General features: G+C 36.1%; 2 long non-coding RNA genes across 5 annotated transcripts in view; one reads left to right on the top strand and one right to left on the bottom strand.

Moving 5' to 3' along the window:
- The first annotated feature begins 9,625 nt into the window (after window positions 1-9,625).
- The window catches only part of LOC125496998 (uncharacterized), a 21,306-nt gene continuing 9,104 nt past the window's right edge, over window positions 9,626-21,827 (top strand). For 2 of the 3 annotated variants that reach the window (XR_007273495.2, XR_007273493.2), the window contains exons 1-3: window positions 16,889-19,134; window positions 19,221-19,344; window positions 19,488-19,971. This is a non-coding gene — a long non-coding RNA (uncharacterized LOC125496998). Of the gene's footprint in view, window positions 9,949-16,888; window positions 19,135-19,220; window positions 19,345-19,487; window positions 19,972-21,827 lie in introns of those variants that run through there. The other variant, XR_007273494.1, reaches the window with a different exon arrangement.
- Window positions 14,688-16,831, bottom strand: LOC104891106 (uncharacterized). Of its 2 annotated transcripts, XR_007273496.2 has the most exons (5): window positions 16,696-16,831; window positions 16,549-16,609; window positions 15,311-15,403; window positions 15,116-15,225; window positions 14,688-14,953 (listed from the first exon to the last, which is right to left on the bottom strand). It is a non-coding gene; the product is annotated as an uncharacterized LOC104891106 (long non-coding RNA). The 2 variants fall into 2 exon arrangements; XR_789746.3 differs by lacking the exon at window positions 15,311-15,403 and having other exon boundaries at window positions 14,689-14,953.

Below are 21,827 nucleotides of genomic sequence, written 5' to 3'. Positions count from 1 at the left end.
AAACTCCTTTTGAGAAGATGTTTGAAAATCCACCCAACTATTCTAATTTGAAAGCCTTTGGGTGCCTTGCTATGGCTTATAATCCAGATAGATACATAGATAAATTTACAACCAAATTTGTACCTTGTTTATTTGTAGGCTATCCTACAACTTAAAAGGGATACAAGCCAGATAATCTCTTGACTAAGCATTTATTTGTTTCAAGGGATGTAAAATTCTATGAGCATGTATTTCCTATGCAAATTAATCACTCTCACACCTTCATGAATCCTGTTCCTATTAATATAACCAAAATCATACATGATAGTGCTGAAATACAAAATGCTCCCATTCAAGAAAATTCCAATCTATGATGATGAGTATCTCATGATCACAAATAAATCACCTTAAGCTATCGCCACTCAGTCTATTCCTCAACCTACTGCAACTATACTTTTCAAGAAGTCAACAAGACAAACCAGAACTCATGCCTGGTTAAATGACTTTGAAACATGCTCTCATACTTATTACAATACATAACAAGCAGAAGAAGCTGCTTAGATTGTGACCATAAATGTTGATGCTCACTTTGCTAATATAGTGGGAAAAATTATGAAAATTGAGGAACCAGGGTCTTACTATGAAGTTGCAGTAATAAAACAAAGAGCCTTAGGCTCCTGAAGAAAATGAAACATGTGAAATCACTTTCCTTCCTCCTGGCAGAAAAGCTATAGGCTTCAGATGGGTCTATAAGACTAAATATAAAGTTGATGGAAGTATTGAGAGGAAGAAAGCAAGGTTAGTGATACAAGGGTGTCATCAAAAGAAAGGTATATAATATACAGACACTTATGCACCTGTAGCAAAAATGAGTACAATAAGAGCTTTGCTAGCAGTAGCTGCTATGAATCAATGGCATACATGCCAAATTGATATGCAAAATGCCTTTTTGCATGGTAATTTGAAGGAAGACATATACATGCACATTCCACTCAGCTACTTAGACATTAAAAAGTTTTAGGCTGATGATGGTCTTGCTAGACAGAGGGAGAACACCATTAGTGTGCAAGTCAAAGAAGGCTCTATATGGGCTTAGCAAGCACCCAGACAATGGTTTGCAAATATTTCTTGTGCTTTACTTTCCTTTGGTTTCCTGCTATCTCATGCATCATGCAAATCACTCACTCTTTACTCAAGAGACATATACAACCTTTACAACCATTCTAATTTATGTGGATGATTTAATCATCACAGGCAACTACAAACAGGTAGACAAAGTAACAAGGCTTTTGTACTCTAAGTTTCATATGAAAGGCTTGGGAGACTTAGGACTAAAGCTACTTTCTTGGCATGGAGTTCTCCAGATCATCTCAAGGGACATTTATATCTCAAAGAATGTATTCTCTTGACCTACTGAAGGAATATGGGGTGGAAAAATAGAAGTCTCTGAAACTTCCCTTAGATACTCATCTAAAACTTAAGCCTGATAAAGGCATACTTCTTCCTAATCTCGAGCCCTATAGAAGACTGATTGGTCAGTTGATTCATCTTACCATCTTCAGGCCATATATTACTTTCTCAGTCTAACATCTGAGTCAATTTCTGCATCAATAACCTACTTTAGTTCATATGCAGGCTGCTAGAAGGGTTCTAAGATACATTAAACAAGCTCCTGCACAAGGTATTATGCTAGCAAGTCACAACTCAACTAAACTCACTGCCTATTGTGATTCTAATTGGGCATCATGTCCATTCTCTGGAAAATCTAGCACTGGTTTTTGCAAGCTTCTAAGTTCTTTACCTATCTCTTGGAAAAGCAAAAAAACAAAGAGTGGTACCTAAATCCTCAGTTGAAGCAGAATATAGGGCTATGACTCTCACTACTTATGAAATCACTTGTTTATTGACACTTCTCAAGGATCCAGGACTAAAGAACATGCGTGGTGCTGCTCTCAAATCTAATAACCAAGCTGCTCCTTCCATTCCTGTAAAACCACTATATCATGAAAGAGCTAAACATATAGAAGTGGACTGCCACTTCATCAGGAAGAGGTCAAGCAATTTGCAAGGCACCATTTAGCTGTCTTACGTGCCTTCTAAAGAGCAACTAGCTGATGTACTTACCAAAGCTCTTTGTGCTCATTAGTATGACAGACTACTCAACAAGAAAAGAGTGCTCAAGTCTTCCCACTTTTATCTTGAAAGGGAGTGTAAAGGAAGTAGGGAGTATGTATATGTATAAGACATGTGCACAACACATGGTTTCGATCTGTCCTAGTCATTTATTAGACTTTTGTTTGTTTCTACGTTCTTGTGTAAATATGTTTCTAGAGAGTGTAACATAGTATGGTTCCCTAGTATTTATAGTGTGATGTAGGTCATTGTATCACACATAACAAACACAAGATCAATATACAAAAGGTGGAGCCAGTGGCAGATCTAGAATTTGTATATAGGGTAAGCAGAACTTATCGATTAATTTCTTTGAAAACCACCTGCTCCACCATACCTATTTGCATTACTATCCCAGATAGGTTACTTACAATTTTTTTGGATCATGGGATGGGCCGAGGCCCGGGTAGGCCACCCCTAGATCCGCCCCTGGGTGGAGCCATCACTTTGGCTACCAACAAACTATTATTCTACTACTGCTGCTGCTGTACATTGCAGATCATCTCATCTCTCTTGATTTATTTTAATCTTAACATAATTTTAGATAAATCAATATAAATTAAATAGAATGGACCCTAAAAATTAACCATGGCAAATACCCAACTAATGGAGAGGCATCCAACTGATGCAAGGTTTGTTATATCAAGTCCATATGTATTCTATATTTCTTTCAGTTTCAATCAGTAAAAGTAATTTCAGTTCATTTAATTTAATTGAACCATGGTTAAAGTTCAAAAGAAAATTCAATCTAACGTCTTGTAAGATGAATTACACAAATTGGACCAAGCCATTGTTCATTTGTTCTATGTTCATTATATTAGAAATTGACGAGAGAAATGTGAAGACTTGATTTAAAAGAGGGTAAACTCTAGCAATATCAGAGAGTTTGAATAATTTTGAAGGAGGCGTAGGGATTTGATCCAAACAAGGTTACAATAATAAATTCAAGAACTTTCAAACTTTGGAAAAAGTCCTGTTAGAAGGATCAGAAGCCAAAGAAAAGAACAATGAAAAGAATTGGTACTTCATTAACACAGAAAAGACACAGAACTTCTATAAATATGTCTTTTCTTTCTCTCTTTTTCTCTCATAAATACTAATTCTTTGATATATAGATAATAGAAAACACAACAATGGGGTATGTAGTGGTGATTTCTCTGCCATTATTGATAATCATAGGCGTACTGGTGGGAGTTTGTTGCTACTACGCAGCAAAGAAAAAGGGAAGACAAGAAGCTCATTCACAGATCACCGGAACCCCGGCACCGCCTCTCGTGGCTGCTCCTCCTCATGTCTCCAAGCCAACTAACTCTTATGTTTGAATGTGCACCATTTCTTGTGTTTCTTTTAATTTTGAATATTGCAGGGTTTGCATTGATATTTTCATTTTTTCCTGTAGTGTGTGATATATGTTGTGTTTTTTCATACCATATGACGATGGAGAAATTGTAGTTTGTCAACGTGCAATTTCGTGCATTAATAGTAATATTAGTATAATTGTATATATGTTAAAAAAAAAGTTGATAGTGTGAAAATATATATTAACATAAATCTAATGATATAAAAATATTTTTAAGTTGAATATCTAATTAGTATAGTGTCAAATTCAATAGATTAGTTGTACATAAATCAGAGGAAGTATGTATTATAAAGTATGAACATTTTTTTTCAGGTGGTTCTCTATAAATCATACACATGTTATATGACATTGATCAATTTTTTTTAATGGAATAAAAATATAAAGTTGATTGATTATTGTATGATGAAGATGAGATAAATGTGGATTTCAATTTGACAGAGGTATAATTTTTTTTTGTTCCCTGGATAACTTTATGTAACAAATACAATATGAACTCGCAAAATCAGTTTTAATTAGTACAAATTGAAACAATTTCAATATGTATATGTTAGTTTCAATAAAAAAAAAGTGTAGTTATTTTTGGTAATGGAAAGGAAAATTAGCGAACCTAGGTACGAGAAAAAAGTATGTATAGTAAAATTCAAACTTCAATATAAGAGCTTGTGAAACATGATTAGATAAAAGGGACCTGGTGGGGTCTTATTTCCACCAAAGGATCTTCAAAGCTTTGTTGAAGAAGTTGGTGTCACTCAGAGCATGTATAATGGGGTTTTCCAACTAGTTTTTTAAGTAAAGATAAAATAGGGAGCTATCTCTTAAAGTATGTACAATGGAGTTCTCCCAAATAGTTCTCGAAGGAAAGAGAAAATGAAGAGTTACATCTTATCCAATAATAGGACTATTGGGTGTGTTTTGGGTGTACCTCCATGGAGACACTTAGCAAATTGTCTCTTGGAGGAGATACCATTTGGATTAAAAGAGAGATGACTCTCCAATGTATGAGGTCCACAAACCAAAACATATTGTTGCAATTACTAAGGTTTTCTTTTCTTCTTGCAACCACTTAATGATTTTTTTTCTAAAAATAAAAAAATTATGGTAATAATTACTATCCTAACAAATATAAAATGAGCCTAATATTGGCTATATTTCATACACAAAATCTACTATATTTTTGTAATTTATGAAATTAAATATTAGCATTCAAAAAGTAATAGTTTTTGTAAAAAATAATCTCTACATTACATAAATTATGAAACACATTAAATTTTTCGTAATTATATTTAACTTATATGAGTAACTTTATTTATATGACTTTGATCACAATATGAGATGAATGATATGGGGACACCAAATAATGAAAAGTTGAATGAAGAGCTCTTAAAGAGTTTTATTGTTGTTGGGTGTTTTTAAATTAGTTCTTGAGAGTAGCTTGAAGAGAGAGAAGAGTGGAGAGCTAGCTAGCTAGTTGGAAAGCCATGTACCATTATTGTACAAACTCTGAGGTTGTTTGGCTTATCATCCTCAAACTAGCGGACAAGTTGGAGTTTCCAATTTTTTAGATTAGGCGCATCCTAGAGAATGTGGTTAATTAATAAGTCAAGGAAGGATTGATCACTAAAGCTGGATGACACTTTGTAGGCACTGCAAATTGCCTATAAGTTCCCTTTAGGAACAACTTTGTATCGATTGGTGTATGACAAAGCTTGCCATTTACCAGTAGAAATAATATACCTCTAAAATTGGGGAGTTACATAAATTAATATGGATTGAGAGGCTGCAGGTGAGACGAGACTTCTTCAATTAACTGAGTTAGATGAGTTTCGATTGGAAGCTTACGAGAATCACGAGCTTTACAAGGAAAAGACTAAGAAGTTTCATGACAAAATGATTAAGAAGCGTGAATTTCATGTTGGTGATAAGGTATTATTGTACAATTCTAGACTAAGGCTTTACCATGGAAAGCTTAAGTCAAGGTAGTCTTGGTCTTTTGAAGTCATCAATGTAAAGGAACATGGAGCCATTAAAGTCAAAAATAGAGAGGGCACGAAGCTCAAATTGTATAGTCAGCGTTTGAAGCTATATCACAGGGCCGCTTTCACAGGTCAAGTGGCGTTTATCTACATTGAAACTTCAATAGTTTGAAGTTTAAGTTACTATGGTCGTGCAAGACCTTTCTAAACCAGCGCTTTGTGGGAGGCAACCCGTTTTTCTTTTATTTGGAGTAGTTTTGGTTCATTTTTCTAGAGAGGTGAGAGAGAGTATACTGATTCTTGGACGAGCATTAGTGTGTGCAGGGAGTCAACATCACAAAATGGAAAAAAATTGACAAAGAAGAGCAAAAAAAGTCGTCCAAGGCAGACATTTTCGCCTGATAAGGCGCATAGTTGATTTTTGATGAAGTTGAAAAAAAAATGTCTAGTGATCAGGCACATGTGTGATTCTAGGCATCCAAAAAAGTTTGAAATTTTTCTTGTGATCAATCCAAAAATGAAACATCCAAAAAAGTGTTACTTAGAGACCTAAAAGTGTTGCTTTAGGCAATATGTAATACTTTTATAAGTGAAACATCTGCCCCCGCTACATATTCTCTAATGTAATACTTTCCAATGTTAATGTTTCACTTTTTCAAGTGTTACTCAAAATTCTCTAACGTAACACTTTTTTTTAAACTAATATAGCATTTTTAAAATGTTACTAATAATTTTTTATGTAACACTGTTTCATCAATAGTAGAACTTTCTACACCATTTCCTATAACACTTTGTGAGATATTATGTATCATATAAAGTCAACATATATAACTCTTTATTAGATATAAGGCAACACTCTTCATTAGCTAGCTTAATAGTAACAATCCTATTTCACATGTCATAACATTATAGATGAATGGATCAAATGAATATTTCAACAAAACGAAATTATAAATTAACAAGAACATCAAATTAGTTCCATAAAAGAAAATAAAATAAAAAACCTAAAATACAAAAAAAAAGTCACATCTCAACTAAAAATTAAATACACAGTAACAAAAATACAAAAAAAAATTTAAAAATGATAAAAACTACATAGGAGATGTGGTTCGTCGAAATTCTAAATTAATTCCTTCACAAAAACACGAAATTAATTCCACAACACGAAATTAACATCAATAGTTATGAAATTGAGAAAAGAAGCGTGCAGATCCGAACAAATGTTGAAGAATATCCAAAAAAAAAATACTCTAAAAAATCTATAAATCCTAAAAAATGAATTTCTCAACAGCTAATGTAATACAACAACTAAAAATCCTAAAAACCTGAGAATGAGCGAAAATTTTTCGTCGATGACATCGTGGCTCTTTGTGTACATAGATCTGAAATTGACTCTTTGTATACACAGATCTAAAACACAACAACGCAGAGTATAACTAGCAACGGTGGGGTTGTGTAGGAAATTTTCTCGAACATCAACGAATACCAACGAACAGAACAACGAACACAACAACAATTGCCACGATGAGGAGAGAGAAAAGAGTGCCCAAAAAATAGGTAGGAATCTGCCATAACTTCATCGTCGTCGTCGAAGATGTGATTTGTATTGTGAGGAGAGAGAGAGGCAGAGTATTGTGAGGAGAGAGATGATTGAGAAGAGAGAAAGTAGGTCCGAGAATCAGAGAGCGCTGTTTTTGACGCTCTTCCTAAAACCCTAATTAGCGACATCTTCGAACGAACTTCGAGAGAGAGAGATGAAATTGGAGAGGAGAGAGAGTATTATGTGGTCCGTATTGTGCGTGGAGAGTATTGTGAGGGAGGAGAAGAGTTAGGGTTAAGAGAGAGAGGGGGGACAGGTTATGAGAGGGGAAAAAAAGGCCCATAAAGGGCTCCGTTTTTTAAAAAACGCGGCCCTATAAGCTATAAAGGGCTGCGTTTTTTAAAAAATGCAACCCTTTATTACTTATAGGGCTGCAGTTTTTAAAAAACCGCAACCCTTCACTAAAAGGGTTGTGGTTTTTGCATTGACCGCAACCCTTCGTAAATGAAGGGCTGCATTTTTCAAAAAACGCAGCCCTTGCGTTTTTTCCACTAGTGTTTTATAGTTTGTGAGTACATAGAATGATGATAATACTAAAACTTACGAACGTAAAAGTGAAGAGGAAATAGACTAATATTATAGATATAAATGAGTACAAATACTTAACTATCATTATAAAGAATGAGCCAAAGAATAGTATTAATCAATATAATTGAAAAAATACTATTACATTCAAAGTATAGATAATAAACCTGAAAAGTATAGCCATAATATATAATTCTCTCAAAATAAACCTAATATAAATTAAACTTAAGGTAGTTTCTTTCTTTCATCTTCAATCCTATCCATGCATGCATGCATGTTTCACGAAGCATGATGCCTACTTCTTAGGCTAATCTATTATCTTCATCAACCTGCATTAAGAAAAAAAAAAGAAAGAATCTTCAAAGTCTTATATAATAACAAAATTAGTGATATACTTGTTGTAAAAAGAAAAACAATTATAGTAAATGTATGAGGCATAACAACAAACTATACTGCACTATTTGTAGACTTATTGGAAAAATCTCTGAATTTATTATAGAATTTTGGAGCGCCCAACCGCTAGAGCTCTCAAAGTATTACATAGCATGATGTTTGGTAAGGGTACAACCTAGTGTCAAAAATCTTAGATCCAGCAGTAATCAACCAAAATGTATAAAAAGTTTCAACAACAATTACTAGCACAATTAGATCATGTGAAACGGTCTATACAACATATTGTATGTATATGTTGTATGGGTATTACCCAAGTTTGCTGGCGGGCATTCACCATGATCGACAACATATGTCCAGGACGCGAATTCATAAGAAGGAGATTGATGCCTCCTCAACTTGAGACCGGGATTGCCGTCGTGGCCATCAAAGAGGACAAAACAAACGGAATCTTCCCACTGACAGATTCATTACAGCCATACACGTGTCAAAGAATTACATACCCTGTCAGGTGAATAGTACATCTATAAATAGCCAAACAGTACTATTTTCTGCAAGTACATTCTTTTTCATACTAAAAATAGCTTATCTCTTTCTCAAAACTTTCTCTCTATAATCCTTATCGGACATTAGCTGACTTGAGTGTCGGTTACCTCACAACCACCCCGAGGGTAGCTCACGTTTGTTCTTTTGCAGATCACCACTCCCGGATAACCCTCATTACTGACGGACACTTCTTGCGTTTCACAACCGAAACATATGCCATCATCACCAATCATATTATTCTTCTCAAAGTTCATGAGCCTTAAGTATAATTACTCAATAACCTGCCATAACATGCCATATTGATCTTAATTCCTACAAAAAAGTAGTTCTAATTGATATAACTATATGGCCAATACATTAGTGTTGCAATATAGGATGCAAAGAACTCAAACCAGAAAAGACTTCAGGCTCTTAAATCTTAAGTGCTTCAACAAGTGTTTTTTCTTTCTCGCGAGCGTGCATGACACAGCCAGTACTAAATGTATTATGCATGTATATACGTCTTGGTTAGTATGAGAGTGGAGTTGAAGCTGCAAGGTTATATATAATGTCTCATTTTTTCCACTTCATATCTAATTGAGAAATTTGGAAATAAGCTATGAACTCTTTCTGTTTATTAATTCAGGGCGTATGAGTTATGACAAGGCATATGTGGAAATAAGTTATGAAAATACTTCTTTTTGGGTACATGAAGCTAGAGCATTAACTATCCTCGCATAATTTGATATACGATTATCTTTCACTTTAATTTGTTCAGAAGTATAGAAACGACACAAACGACAGAGAATAGCAAGAAATAAATCAAGGACAGGTCATAACATTGAGATGGGAGAGCTTGGAGCAGTACTTGGGCTGGGTTTTCTATTGTCTAAGCATCTGTAATAAATGCTTTTAAGATAATCTTGAAACATCTTATAAGGAAAAAAACAGTGTAAAGCTACCCCATTTTCTTGTGATAGAAACTTCAACATATCGTAGTATAAGAAATCAGAAAAGGTTCCACACCTCACATTCAATAAATCAACACGTGTCACAACCATTTTTTTCAAAGGCTAAAATGAGACATGGGAAACACGGATATATCAACACCTTACTCGACCTTTGCAAACACATTTCGACGACCTCTCAACAAATTTCACCATTTACCAAACCCTAACCTCTCCTTTGTCGCCGGCGCACCGCCGCGCCTCCATTGTCGCTGAAGGACCGCCGCCACTCGCGTCGGACTCGCGCCTCTATATACCTTCACTCGCGCCGGACTCACATAGTACTCCTTTCATACGGAGCATAGTCCTTCACTCGCACGAAACTTCGTTAAAAATTCACTCGCGCCAACTCGTGCCGGAGCATCGCCGCTGCTAGCGCCGCCGCCGCTGTCTCCCTCTCTTCTACAATTGCTTAAGGTATGAATTTATACCTTAGTTTTGTTGATTTTTGGCTTGAATTCCTTGTTGTTGATTGGGGTTTTTGGTATTTTTAATGTATTGTTGTTGTTCGTAGTTGTCGTTGTTGTGAGTGATGATTGTTGTTGTTGCTGTTTTCAATTGCATTGTTGTTGTTGTTGTTAAGTGAATTTGTTATTGTTGTTGTTGTTGTTGTTAAGTGAATTAGTTGTTGTTGTTATTGTTAAGTGAATTTGTTTTTGAAAATTGAATATATTAAGTGTTGTTGTTGTTGATAATTACATATGTTAAGTGTTGTCGTTTTTGATAATTGAATATGTTAAGTGTTGTTGATAAAAGAACATGTTTAGTATTGGTGTTGTTCATCAACTTGTTTAATTTATTCATGATAATTGTGAAGTGATGTTGTTAATGTTACATGCTTTAGACAAATTAAGTAATTAATTTATTACATGTAGAGAATTAAGTACAATTAATGGTCACATATCAAATTTATATTATCAAGGGCTTATTATTCTAGGTGCTTTGTAAAGATATGTATTTTTTAATTGTATCGAATTGAGTTGATTGTTTATATTAAATATATGTTTAGAATAATAGATTTAGTGTATATTTAGTATATGTTCACTACATATTTGTTAATGTATTTAGTATATACTTACTTTACTTATTACTTAGCTAGTGTTGTTGTTAATCTTTTGGATTTGTTAGTAATTTTTATTATTCATAAATTGTCTAATATTTGTCTACTACATATAGTACGTACTTCTATTAACAAGTAGTAAATATAGTGAATTGGTACTTTCTAATTGTGTGTAGAGTTTTAAATTATGAAAAGGAAGGAACGTAGCTGGATGTATAACAGACTTGATGGGCGTTCCCTTAGAACCGAGTTTGTGAGAGAGGTTGATGAGTTCATTGAGTTTTGTTTACAACCACTAGTAGAATAAATGCTATTTGCTGCGGTTAAAAAGTGCCCTCTTGCTGCGATTTTGGGCGCGCAGCAATTAAGGGGGCAGCAATAGATATTAATTATATTGCTGCGGTTTTAAACCGCATCAATATCTCAAAATATTGTTGCGGCTTCTAGCACAAAACCGCAACAATATTATCATTTTATATCAAAATAAATCTAGTATATTGCTGCGGTTTCTGGCCAAAATCGCAGCAATATGACCTGGTACAAAAGATTTTTTTTTTTTTTGCATTTGCCAATTAAAGTTGAAATATTAAAACCAAACAGTTAACATATTCACTATCCATTAAATTTGCAGATAAACTGAAGATAAAATGTTTATTAATATATAAAGATGAAAAATCTAATTACATCAATATTACAAAGAATAAAATGTAAAATAGAAAAGCAAAATTAAAAAACAATTACCAGTAAATGACTAATAAGAACAAATAATACTAAAAAATAAAAAAATGAAAATAAAAAAGAGATCTAACTACAAACCACACTTAAGAAACGAAAAAACAATGAAAATAAAAACGAAAAAAAACCGAAAATCCTAAAAAAAAAAAAACGACGTTGACAGAATACTAAGTGAACAGATCTTGAAACTAAAGTGAAACTACAAACCAAACTTAAAGAAACGAAAAAAAAGAAAATTCTTAAAAAAAAAACGACGTTGACAGAAGACGTGAACGATGACAACCGCGAGAGGACCGACGACCACGAACGACGAAAGATGACCGACGGTTGGTGAATGAGGACGAAGACGACGTTGGTGAGAGGGTTTGAAGGAGATAGCCTCGGTGAGAGGTGAAGACGACGACGACGTTGTGAGTGCTTGGGAGGTGAACGACGACGACGTCGGTGGAAGGTGAACGACGACGACGTCGGTGGAAGGTGGACGACGACGACGTCGGTAGGGGTGGACGACGACGACGTTGGTGTCGAACGAAGAGGGAAGATGTGAGAGGATGAGAGGAGAGAGGAGAGAGGAGAAGTTTGAAAAAACGGCTGAGGGTTTGTAGGGTTTTTTAGCAGTGAGAAGTATTAATATATGTGAGGTTTCCACGCCTAATATTACGGCTAAGTATATAGCAGCCTAATATTGCTGCGGTTTCCACGTAGGACCACAACAATATATTAAAAAAAATATTTCTTTAATATATTGTTGCGGTCCTACGTGATAACCGCAACAATATTAGCAGTTCAAGGCCCCACTTTACTTTAAAAAGTATTTGTTAGATAATATTGCTGCGGTTTTGGTCGGGAACCGCAGCAATATTGTCAATTTCTATTTTTCGTTTTTTTTTTGCGTGTTATATTGCTGCGTATAGGTAAAACCGTAGCAAATAACATTTATTCTACTAGTGAACATCCACATTTAAATGACGATGACAAGATAAAATGTCCATGTACCCGGTGTAATAACTTGCGTTACTTGGATGTGGACACGGTCAAAGTACATTTGTACAGTAAGGGTTTTAAACAGAATTACTTTGACTGGTTATGTCATGGTGAACGTGCTACGGGGTCCTCCTCATCTTTCGCTCAGTAAAATCTGTATATGGATATGGCTGTGGATGCTTTAGGGAATACTGAAGATCATGCCATGCTTGCACTTTCAAACTCAGTTGAAGAAGAACCGAATGGTGAAGCAAAGAAGTTTTTTGACCTTCTCAAGGCGGCCGAGAATCCCTTGTATGAAGGGGTCTGTGCTGGAGATGACTTCTAGAATTATAAGTTTAAAGTGTGAGTATAACCTACCACACAGGTTTGTTGATGATTGCTAGTTTATTGAATGAGGCGATACCCCAAAACAACCACATGGGAAGAACTTTCTACGACACAAAGAAAGTTCTAAAGTGTTCTGAGCTTTCTCATGAGAGGATACATGCATGTCCTAGAAGTTGTATGTTGTTTTGGAAGGGCGATGCTCACTTAGATAAGTGTAGTGTATGCGGTAGTGATCGGTACAAGAAAACTTCTAAGGGTAAGTTTATTCCTGCAAAAGTGTTAATCTACTTTCCAATCACACCGAGGTTGAGAGGTTGTTTGCAACTAAGAACATCTCTCAGGAAATGACATGGCACGCCGACAATCCTCGAGTGCAAGGTACCTTAGCACATCCAAGTGACTGTGAAGCATGGAAACACTTTGATAGAACCTTTCCCGACTTCGCCGCTGAGGCTCGAAATGTTAGACTTGGGCTGTGCACCAACATATTTTCTCCATATGGTAAGTTCGGAGGGCAATATTCATGCAGGCCAGTTATCTTCACACCATACAATTTGCCTCCATCTATGTGGATGAAGAAACCATTCATGTTTCTTTCTTTTCGTTCCTGGGCCTAAAAATCCCAAAGGAAACTTGGATGTGTTTATGCAACCTCTAGTTGAAGAGTTGAAGCAGTTGTGGCATATTGGGGCTATGACCTATGATGTTTCAAGGAAGCAAAATTTCAACCTTCGAGAAGCGCTGCTTTGGACAATTAGTGACTTTCCCGCGTATGGTATGTTGTCCGGATGGTCTACTGCTGGAAAGAAGGCATGGCCTTATTGCATGGATAAAAGCAAGGCATTCTGGCTTGAACATGGGGGTAAAGTGACATGGTTCGATTGTCATCGATAATTTCTTCCTTCTGACCACCCATTTCGAGGGAATAAGACTGCTTTTTGTAAGAATAGGGTTGAGAATGGCATAACTCCTCACATAATGTCTGGAGAGGAACTGTGGCAGTGTGTGAAGGACTTAGCTAAAACAACTTATGGTCCCGAGGGGCTGAACCGATTGAAGAAGGATAAAAAAGGTTGGTTAAAACAGGATATTTTGTGGAAGCTTCCATATTGGAAAGATTTGATTATCTGTAACAACTTAGATGTCATACATTTTGAGAAGAATTTTTTCGACCAACTCATTAACGCTGTGATGGATGTGAAGGGTCAATCTTCAGACACCCTTAGTGCAAGGAAGGACATGGCACATGTTTGCAAACGCCGGGAACTGGAGCTTGTTGATGATGGTGTGGGGAATTTGGCCAAGCCTAAAGCACCTTACACACTCGACAAGGCTCAGAAAAAGGTATTTTATGAGTGGGTACGTGACTTGAAGTTTCCAGATGGCTTTGCATCGAACTTGAGTAGATATGTAGATCTTAGCTATAGTAAATTGCAAGGATTGAAGAGCCATGACTATCATACGTTCATGGAGAGGCTGTTGTCGATTGCTCTAAAAGAAATTCTTCCTTTGCATGTTTGGAAGGTGATAACCGAAATATGCCAATTCTTTTGAGCACTACAAGGAAATAGGTTTTGGGCTACAAAAATATTCGTCGCCCAATAGGACAATTTCGTTGCACAAGGGTTTGGGCAACGAAATTTTTGCGCGCCAATTTCGTCGTCTAAGGCTCGACGCCCTTTCCATTTTAGGCGTCGAATATCATGTTCGTTGCACAAATTGTAGTTTGGGCGTCGAAATGCTTTCGTTGCACATAATGCTATTTTGTGCTACGACTTTTTTTGTATCGTTGCCTAAACTTGACATAGTTTTGGCAACGAAAACTTAACTTTTGTTGCCCATATTATGGAACTTTGTGCAACAGTCACTATTTGTCGTCGCCCATTATGTGTTATAACCTTATCAGAATGTTATCTTGGGCAACAACAATTTCGTTGCCCAAAGTACTTTGGGCTACGAATTGCTTTACATAATTTTAAATCTCACGCTTTATTCAAAGAACAATGTGTGATACCTAATTAATTGTCCAAATATTCATATATAAGTATATAAACTTATTAGAAACAAAAGTATGATATGATAGAAGAAGTATTCATGGAATAGCAAATTGTAGACAACCGGTGGAGTACAAAATAATCTTCAAATTCGACATCCTATGTAACTTAAATGTCTTACAAAATTCAAAGGAAATCTAAAAAAAAAACTAATTAGCACTACCCATAATCTACAAAGAAATTCACATAATCCAAGCCTTGTCATACTTCATATGGCTTTCCTTTGATAATTTGGGAAGATGGTCACGACCCATTGTTCCTGATGAAAGCGAAAACGTTAAAATTAGGCACCCATGTGATAAAAATTGGGGGGAGGGGGGGTGATTTTATTCATCAATGGGTTCCCAGGGTGTCTTTTTAAAGTACTAGTAAGGCCACAGAAAACTAACACCTACCCCTAAAAAAAGGTAGGGTGAATAACCTTATTTTTTGGTCTTCTCAAATAATCTGACATAGTATGGTTCCTGTTCCACTTCAATAGGTTTGGATGATCCTTCAAGATCGTGTTGGAAGAACGAGTGGCTCATTCATCTACATATCATACAACAAATGGTTACATATATACCAAAAGAAATATATAGTACATCATGTAATAAAGGAAGCGAAAATTACGCACCATGTCATACATTATTCTCGCCGTAGATCGTGAAAAATTGGTTGGTGTTTCAGTCAACTTTAGCTTGTTCTATGTATTAAGTTTTCACATATGCTACAAGTGCATGTGAAAGTAATCAATTAGGAAAAAATCCTAGTAAATAAATTTAGTACGAACTGCAAAGTATGATTACAAAATACTAAAGTTTAAACCCATATATGCCCTACTGACCTACTCTCAAGCAATTAAATCTGCAAATGTATCTGGAAAAAAAACGGCACACTACACTGTAACATAATTTTCATACATGGGACCAGCAGAAAGCTGCTATAAGCAAGTACTGGGTATGACTATCAAAGGAATGAATTGCGTTCAAATATTTAAAACAAACCATGGGCTAAAAAAAATAAGAGCTTATGTTTTTTCTCCACACTTTTCTTCTTGATAAATTCTAATTGATGTAAGATTTCTTTTAAATTAATGATTTAATGTCTGAATCTTGGTGGCTGCATCAACTTAGTAAACTCCTTTTGGTTTATGAGGTTTCGACGGTGTTGTTGATAATTAGTTGTTTTCAGGAAGAGCTAGATGACATCATACAATATGGCTACATACCAATTCTAAACTCTCCTTATTCCTAAACCCCATTGTTCCTTTGGAGAACACACCTTCCCATTGATCTGTAATATATACCAGCAACAAAAATGCTCTACAGACATGTTCAACACAAATTTAGGCAGATAAATAACCCAGTACACTAATAAGCACATAGTTGATCGATAAGCTGAACTTAGTCTCCTAGAATAAGATAAATATCTAGAAACTTTAAATTTCAATTCTAGTTTCTCATTATCTCCAAAAAGAATTATATTAAGCAACAAAGACCTTTTCAAAATCATATTGGAACTCCTAACTACCTACAACACCAAGTACCCTCACCAAGTACCCTCAGCAAAATCACATCGCAAAACGTTAAACTATAGAGTTTAACACAATAGCTGGAAGACAGAGGCTTCCATTATTTAGAGAAAAGCTTGAACCAAAGGGAAAAAAGGAGGGATATGAGTGAAGGACAAAGAAACACATTGAACTTGAAAAATACCGATCAAAATTTCAGATTCACTCGTAACAACAAATAATCTAAGCAATTCAAGAAAAATTTTACAAATCCATACCAATAATTCAAGTTAAACAACCGTTTTGTTTGACAAGAAAAGAGTTTGATTTGTGAGTTAGGGCAAATAATAAAATATACCAACCTTGCAGCCGAACTTGCCGCTAGCCTCGCCGCTGAACTCTAGCCGCCACCTACCTCACCACCTGCCGTAATTAGAAAAAGTTAGGGCAGAGTAGAACCTCATTACTCAATAATCGAATTTTCCATATCATAACCAGAGAAACATCACCTGAGAAACGTCGGGATGTCGTCGGAAGTGCCAACCAGTCATCGGAAGAAAGAAAAAGAAGAGGGCGGACCGGAGAGGGTGTGAGTTGAGGAGATGAGCAGTTGAAGCTTTTTTTATTTTGACAGGATGAGCAGTTGGAGTCTTGAAGAAGTGAAATACATAATATTGTGGGAAAATATTAGAGCGGGTTTCTTTTCCGCTATTTTCTTTTCTGTTTGTGCAACGAGACATAATTTGAATTGGACTATTTATTATACAACGGCAACGAAATACATAGTTTTGTCGCCCAATTAAGATAATGGGCAACTCAAAACTTATTTCGTCGCCCAAATATGAATTTGGGCAACAACAACAATTTTTGTCGCCCATAATTTACGCTATGGGCTACAAAATCAGCTCGTCGCCCTTGTTTTCAACAATGGGCCACGACATTTCTTTTTGTCGCCCTTAAGTTTCAATTCCGTCGCCCAAAACCTATTTTCTTGTAGTGGAGACTTATGTGCGTCCACAATGAAAGTCAGTGAGATGGAGCGCTTAGAGAAGAACATCGCTGAGATCTTATGCAAGTTGGAAAAAATCTTTCCTCCATCATTTTTTTTAATTCAATGGAGCACTTGCCGGTTCACTTGCCTTATGAAGCAAATGTTCGTGGCCCCGTCCAGTATAGGTGGATGTACCATTTCGAAAGGTAACTGAATTTGTTTTAAGTGTCATATAGTATTGAATTCGTACATAAAGTGCTAGTCCTCACCTTACTGATAGGTTTCTTAACCACTTGAAGCGTAAAGTGGGAAACAAAGCACGTGTTGAAGGTTCAATATGCAATGCCAATCCTAATGTCGCTAGCACACCATGGTCTTGGTGTCCCCGAGTTGTTCAGGGAAGACTGCGGTCGACCGGGAACAGATGGTCGTTTTCGATGGTGGCAAGACAAGGAGTACGATCTAGCACATCTTTACGTACTTGCAAACAGTGGCATCTTAAGTGATTATGAAAGGTAATTTGGTGAGAAGTTGTAAAGACCATTGAGTTACATTATACTTGTCCTTTGCCTAACGTGTGGGACATTACTTACTCAAGGCAATTCGAGGATTACATTGTCAATTCAAGACCGAACATTGCTAAGGATGAGTGTGGAGCAAATGCGAAGCCGAGTTTCCTAGTTGGTTCAAGACAAATGTGAATTTCGTATAGTATTTTTATAACCATTGAGATACTTTCATGTACTAACTTAGTCCCTAAAATCAGGTCATTCGTGCCATGACATGTGACGATGTCACTCAAGCTCTTGCTATGGGTCCTTCCAGACAAGTGACAACGTGGAATCAATTCTTTGTGAATGGATATCACTTTTATACACACGAATATGGCAAGAACAAGTCAACCATGAATTATGGTGTATGTGTTCAAGCTGCTGATGGAGCTGATTACTTTGGCATCTTGGAGGAGGTTATCGAACTGGTGTACCATGGTAATTTGGCTGTTTATAAGACAATCTTGTTCAAGTGCAGTTGGATGGACTCGGACAAGGGTATGAACATTCATGAACAGTACAGACTTGTGGAAGTCAACCACACCAAGAAATACCCAAAATATGATCCGTTTGTGTTGTCGTACCAAGTTAGCCAAGTATACTACGCGTCGTATCCCAGTATTAGGAGGGATAAAGTGCAATGGTGGGCTGTGTTTAAACGAAGGCAAGGTCCAAAGTTGATGCCCCTGTTGTTTTGGATGTTCTCCAGGAGGAAAGAACTGATACCGCTGCAATTCTTTGTGCTCCAGATGAGATACCAGACTATGATGCTGGTGACGACAACAATAATGATGAGATTATGGAATTTGAGGCGCCGAATGAATAAGGAGAACCAAGTGAAAATGAAAGCAGCGATGAGATTGGTGACTTGACTGACGGTGATGATGACGAGGATGACCTTGATGATTATGATATGTTTGATAACGTGTAGTTTGTTTTGTTACCTTATGTTGTTTGCTTTTGTTGTAAGACAATATGTATGTCATTTTATCGCCTTGTCGTATTCTATGTGTAAGACATATTGTTTATTTCTATTATATGTGTTTTAGTCAGATGATCTTTGTTTAATTTCACGCTTTGTAAAAATTGGTTAATTATGTGATTCCAATATTTTGTACTACGGTTTCATAATTTGTTGTTTATAATATGTGATTAATTTCAAGCTTTGTCATGCCTTCAATCTTTGTTGGTGATTTATTTTTCGGATGTCATCACATGCCGGATCTCGAGGTGGTTCTCGTGGTGGGGGGTAGTGGTCGAGGTCGTGGCAGAGAGGGGCCTGAGCCTCAGCCTGAGCTTGATGACGAGTTGGAGAGGGACGAGGCAGAGGAAGAAGTCAGGGTAGAGGACAATCATGGGGTTGGAGTAGTTGACAAGCGAGAGGAGTTGGACCCCAATGGACTTTGGTAAGTTATATTATGAGTGTAATACTTTATTACTTATGATAGATTTTATTGGTGTTGTTCACTTGGTTTTAATTGCTTTTTATCAGGTTTGAAGACAATGGAGTCATTCGCTCTATGAGTAAATGCTTCAAGCAACATTTCCATCATCCATGGAGGAATTGATCGCAGGTTGATGACGACACAAAAAACCATTGGTTTTCTCTTTTCAAGGTGAAATCGTATTTGTTAAGTTTATAATATATAAACTAACCCTTTGTGATTGGTTTTCTTATATATGTAAACTAACCCTTTATACTTAAGTTTATAATATGTAAACTAACCCTTTGTGATTGGTTTCTTATATATGCATATAGACCATATATAAATGGAGGGAGGAGCTTCAATCCCTAGTGAGGTCTACATTCGACAAAAAAATGGCCAAAAGGTTGAAAGATAATAACCACTTGATAGTAAAGAAGAAGGGTGGTGTATGTTCGACGTGGCTGTCTGTGAGCATTAATTCACTAGCAGATGATGAAGAATGCTCAAGACGAGGAGTTCAGAGCCCGATTTGAGAAGGCCAGCAAGAACCGGCAAGGAGGTGACTTGACCAGCAACGTACCTCCTTCTCATTGCTAGGGCTCTATTTCCTCAGCAGAGCGCGCCAAGAGATTGATAAGTGTAACTTTTCTTCAATACATTTAATCCAGAAACATTATTTAATTAATGCGTTTAAACGTTTAGGCCGCACAACGTGGAGGGGTGTTGCCTTCCGCTTTGGACTTGTTCATGGACACACACATGAGGGATGAGTCTGGAAAGAAGGTGCCGATCAATGACAAAGTCCTGCAAATTAAGGTAATTGAAATAATATTGATAGCTTTATAAAGTGGGACTTGCATGAGGCATTAGAACTTGAAATAGGCATAGATGTTTGATTATAGGAACATTAAACCCAAAAAGGGCCCGAAATGACTTACTTCCACTCATTTTCATTGGCTAAGTGTCTTAAACTTACTTAGAATCATACAAACAAGTAATAGAAAGCTTAAATGAGTATTGTAAGACTTGCATGAGGCATTAGAACTTGAAATAGGCGTAGAGGTTGGATTATAGGAACATTAAACCCAAAAAAGGGCTCGAAATGGCTTACTTTCACTCATTTTCATTGGCTAAGGCAATGTTTAATTCACCTGAAATTTTCTGATCTGAACTTATTTTTTCTGATCTGATCTGATCTGGTCTAATCTGATCTGATCTGAATTGATTTACAAGATCTTATCTTTTATAAATATATTATTACTATTATATTATTACTTTCTAATTCATTATTATGCAATACATTATAAGATCTTCTTTATAGTATTACTATTTATCATTTTATTTCTATTACAACTTTTACACAACTTTTAATAATAATAATAATAATAATTATCATTATTATAAGAACAACAATAATAATTATAATCATAATAATAATAATTATTACTAAAAATAATTATATAACTCAAGTCATTAATTTGTAAGAGCACTTATACAACATTTCACACTTTCCCTTAAAAAAAATGTTTCACACTTGAGAAGTCGGCAGACTCAATTCTTTTTTTTCATATAAAATAAAATAAGATATACAAACAACTATGACTTGCGCATAAAAGAACTAAATAGCGTGCAACTTCAAATAGCTAGAGAGATTTGGAATTCGGTAGGAAGAGGTGTACCGAATCTAAATTTATAATTTGCATCTCACACTTAGCTTATTTTGAAATGTAATCCAAACTTAGTAGTTTCGTTGTCATGGATTTGAGCTATCATATTATATATATTTCTTATTTTTGCGTCAATCTTATGTTCTTAACACGTGGCTTTTAATTTTCTAATATTTAATAACAACAAAATAACTTAATATAATGATAACAATGAAATTTATAATGGTAACAACAAGATTAATAATAATTACTAATATTAATAATTAATAAGTACAACAACAACAATAATAATCCTTTTGAACAAGTGTACTAGTAAATAATAATACTCCCTTTGTATTTTTTTATCTTTCTCACTTAGAATCTTGACACTATTCACAATTAGAGAGAATCTTTTAGATTTTTCCACTAGTGGAAAAATGAAGAAGGGCTGCGCTGAAAATGGCATGTAGGGCTGCGCTTTTTGACAGCAGCCCTTTCAATACCAGCCCTTCACTTTTTAAGTAGGGCTGCGCGTTTTACTAAAAAGCGCAGCCCTTCAAGCCAAGAAGCGCTGTACTTTTTTTAACAAGCGCAACCTTTCTAAGCTTGAAGGACTGCGCTTTTTTCATCAATAATAATTAGAAGGGCTGCAACCTTTAGGAGCCCTCCTACTATGAAGGGCTGCGCTAGATGAAAAAGCGCAACCCTTCTAAGCAAGAATGGCTGCGCTTTTTTCAACTAGCGCAGCCCTTCTGCTTAGAAGGGCTGCGCTAGTTCATAAAGCGCAGCCCTTCTAAGAAGAAGGGCTGCGCTTTTTGAAAACTAGCGCATCCTTCTGTTAATTTTTTTTTTTTTTTGAAAATTAATACAGCCCTGCAGCCCTTCCCACCCACACCCTCTGCCCACCCAGCCACACCCTACTACCCCCACACCACCAGACTCCTGCCACCCCCACCACCCCTGCCCACCCCTGCACCTCCACCCCACCCCTGCCCCTGCCACCCCAGCCCACACCCTGCCACCCCT

This window comes from Beta vulgaris, chromosome 4, assembly GCF_026745355.1.
Source record: "Beta vulgaris subsp. vulgaris cultivar EL10 chromosome 4, EL10.2, whole genome shotgun sequence".
Classification (NCBI taxonomy): domain Eukaryota; kingdom Viridiplantae; phylum Streptophyta; class Magnoliopsida; order Caryophyllales; family Amaranthaceae; genus Beta; species Beta vulgaris.
Note: the sequence above shows the minus strand (reverse complement) of the source record. Positions and strands in the feature narration are given on the sequence as shown.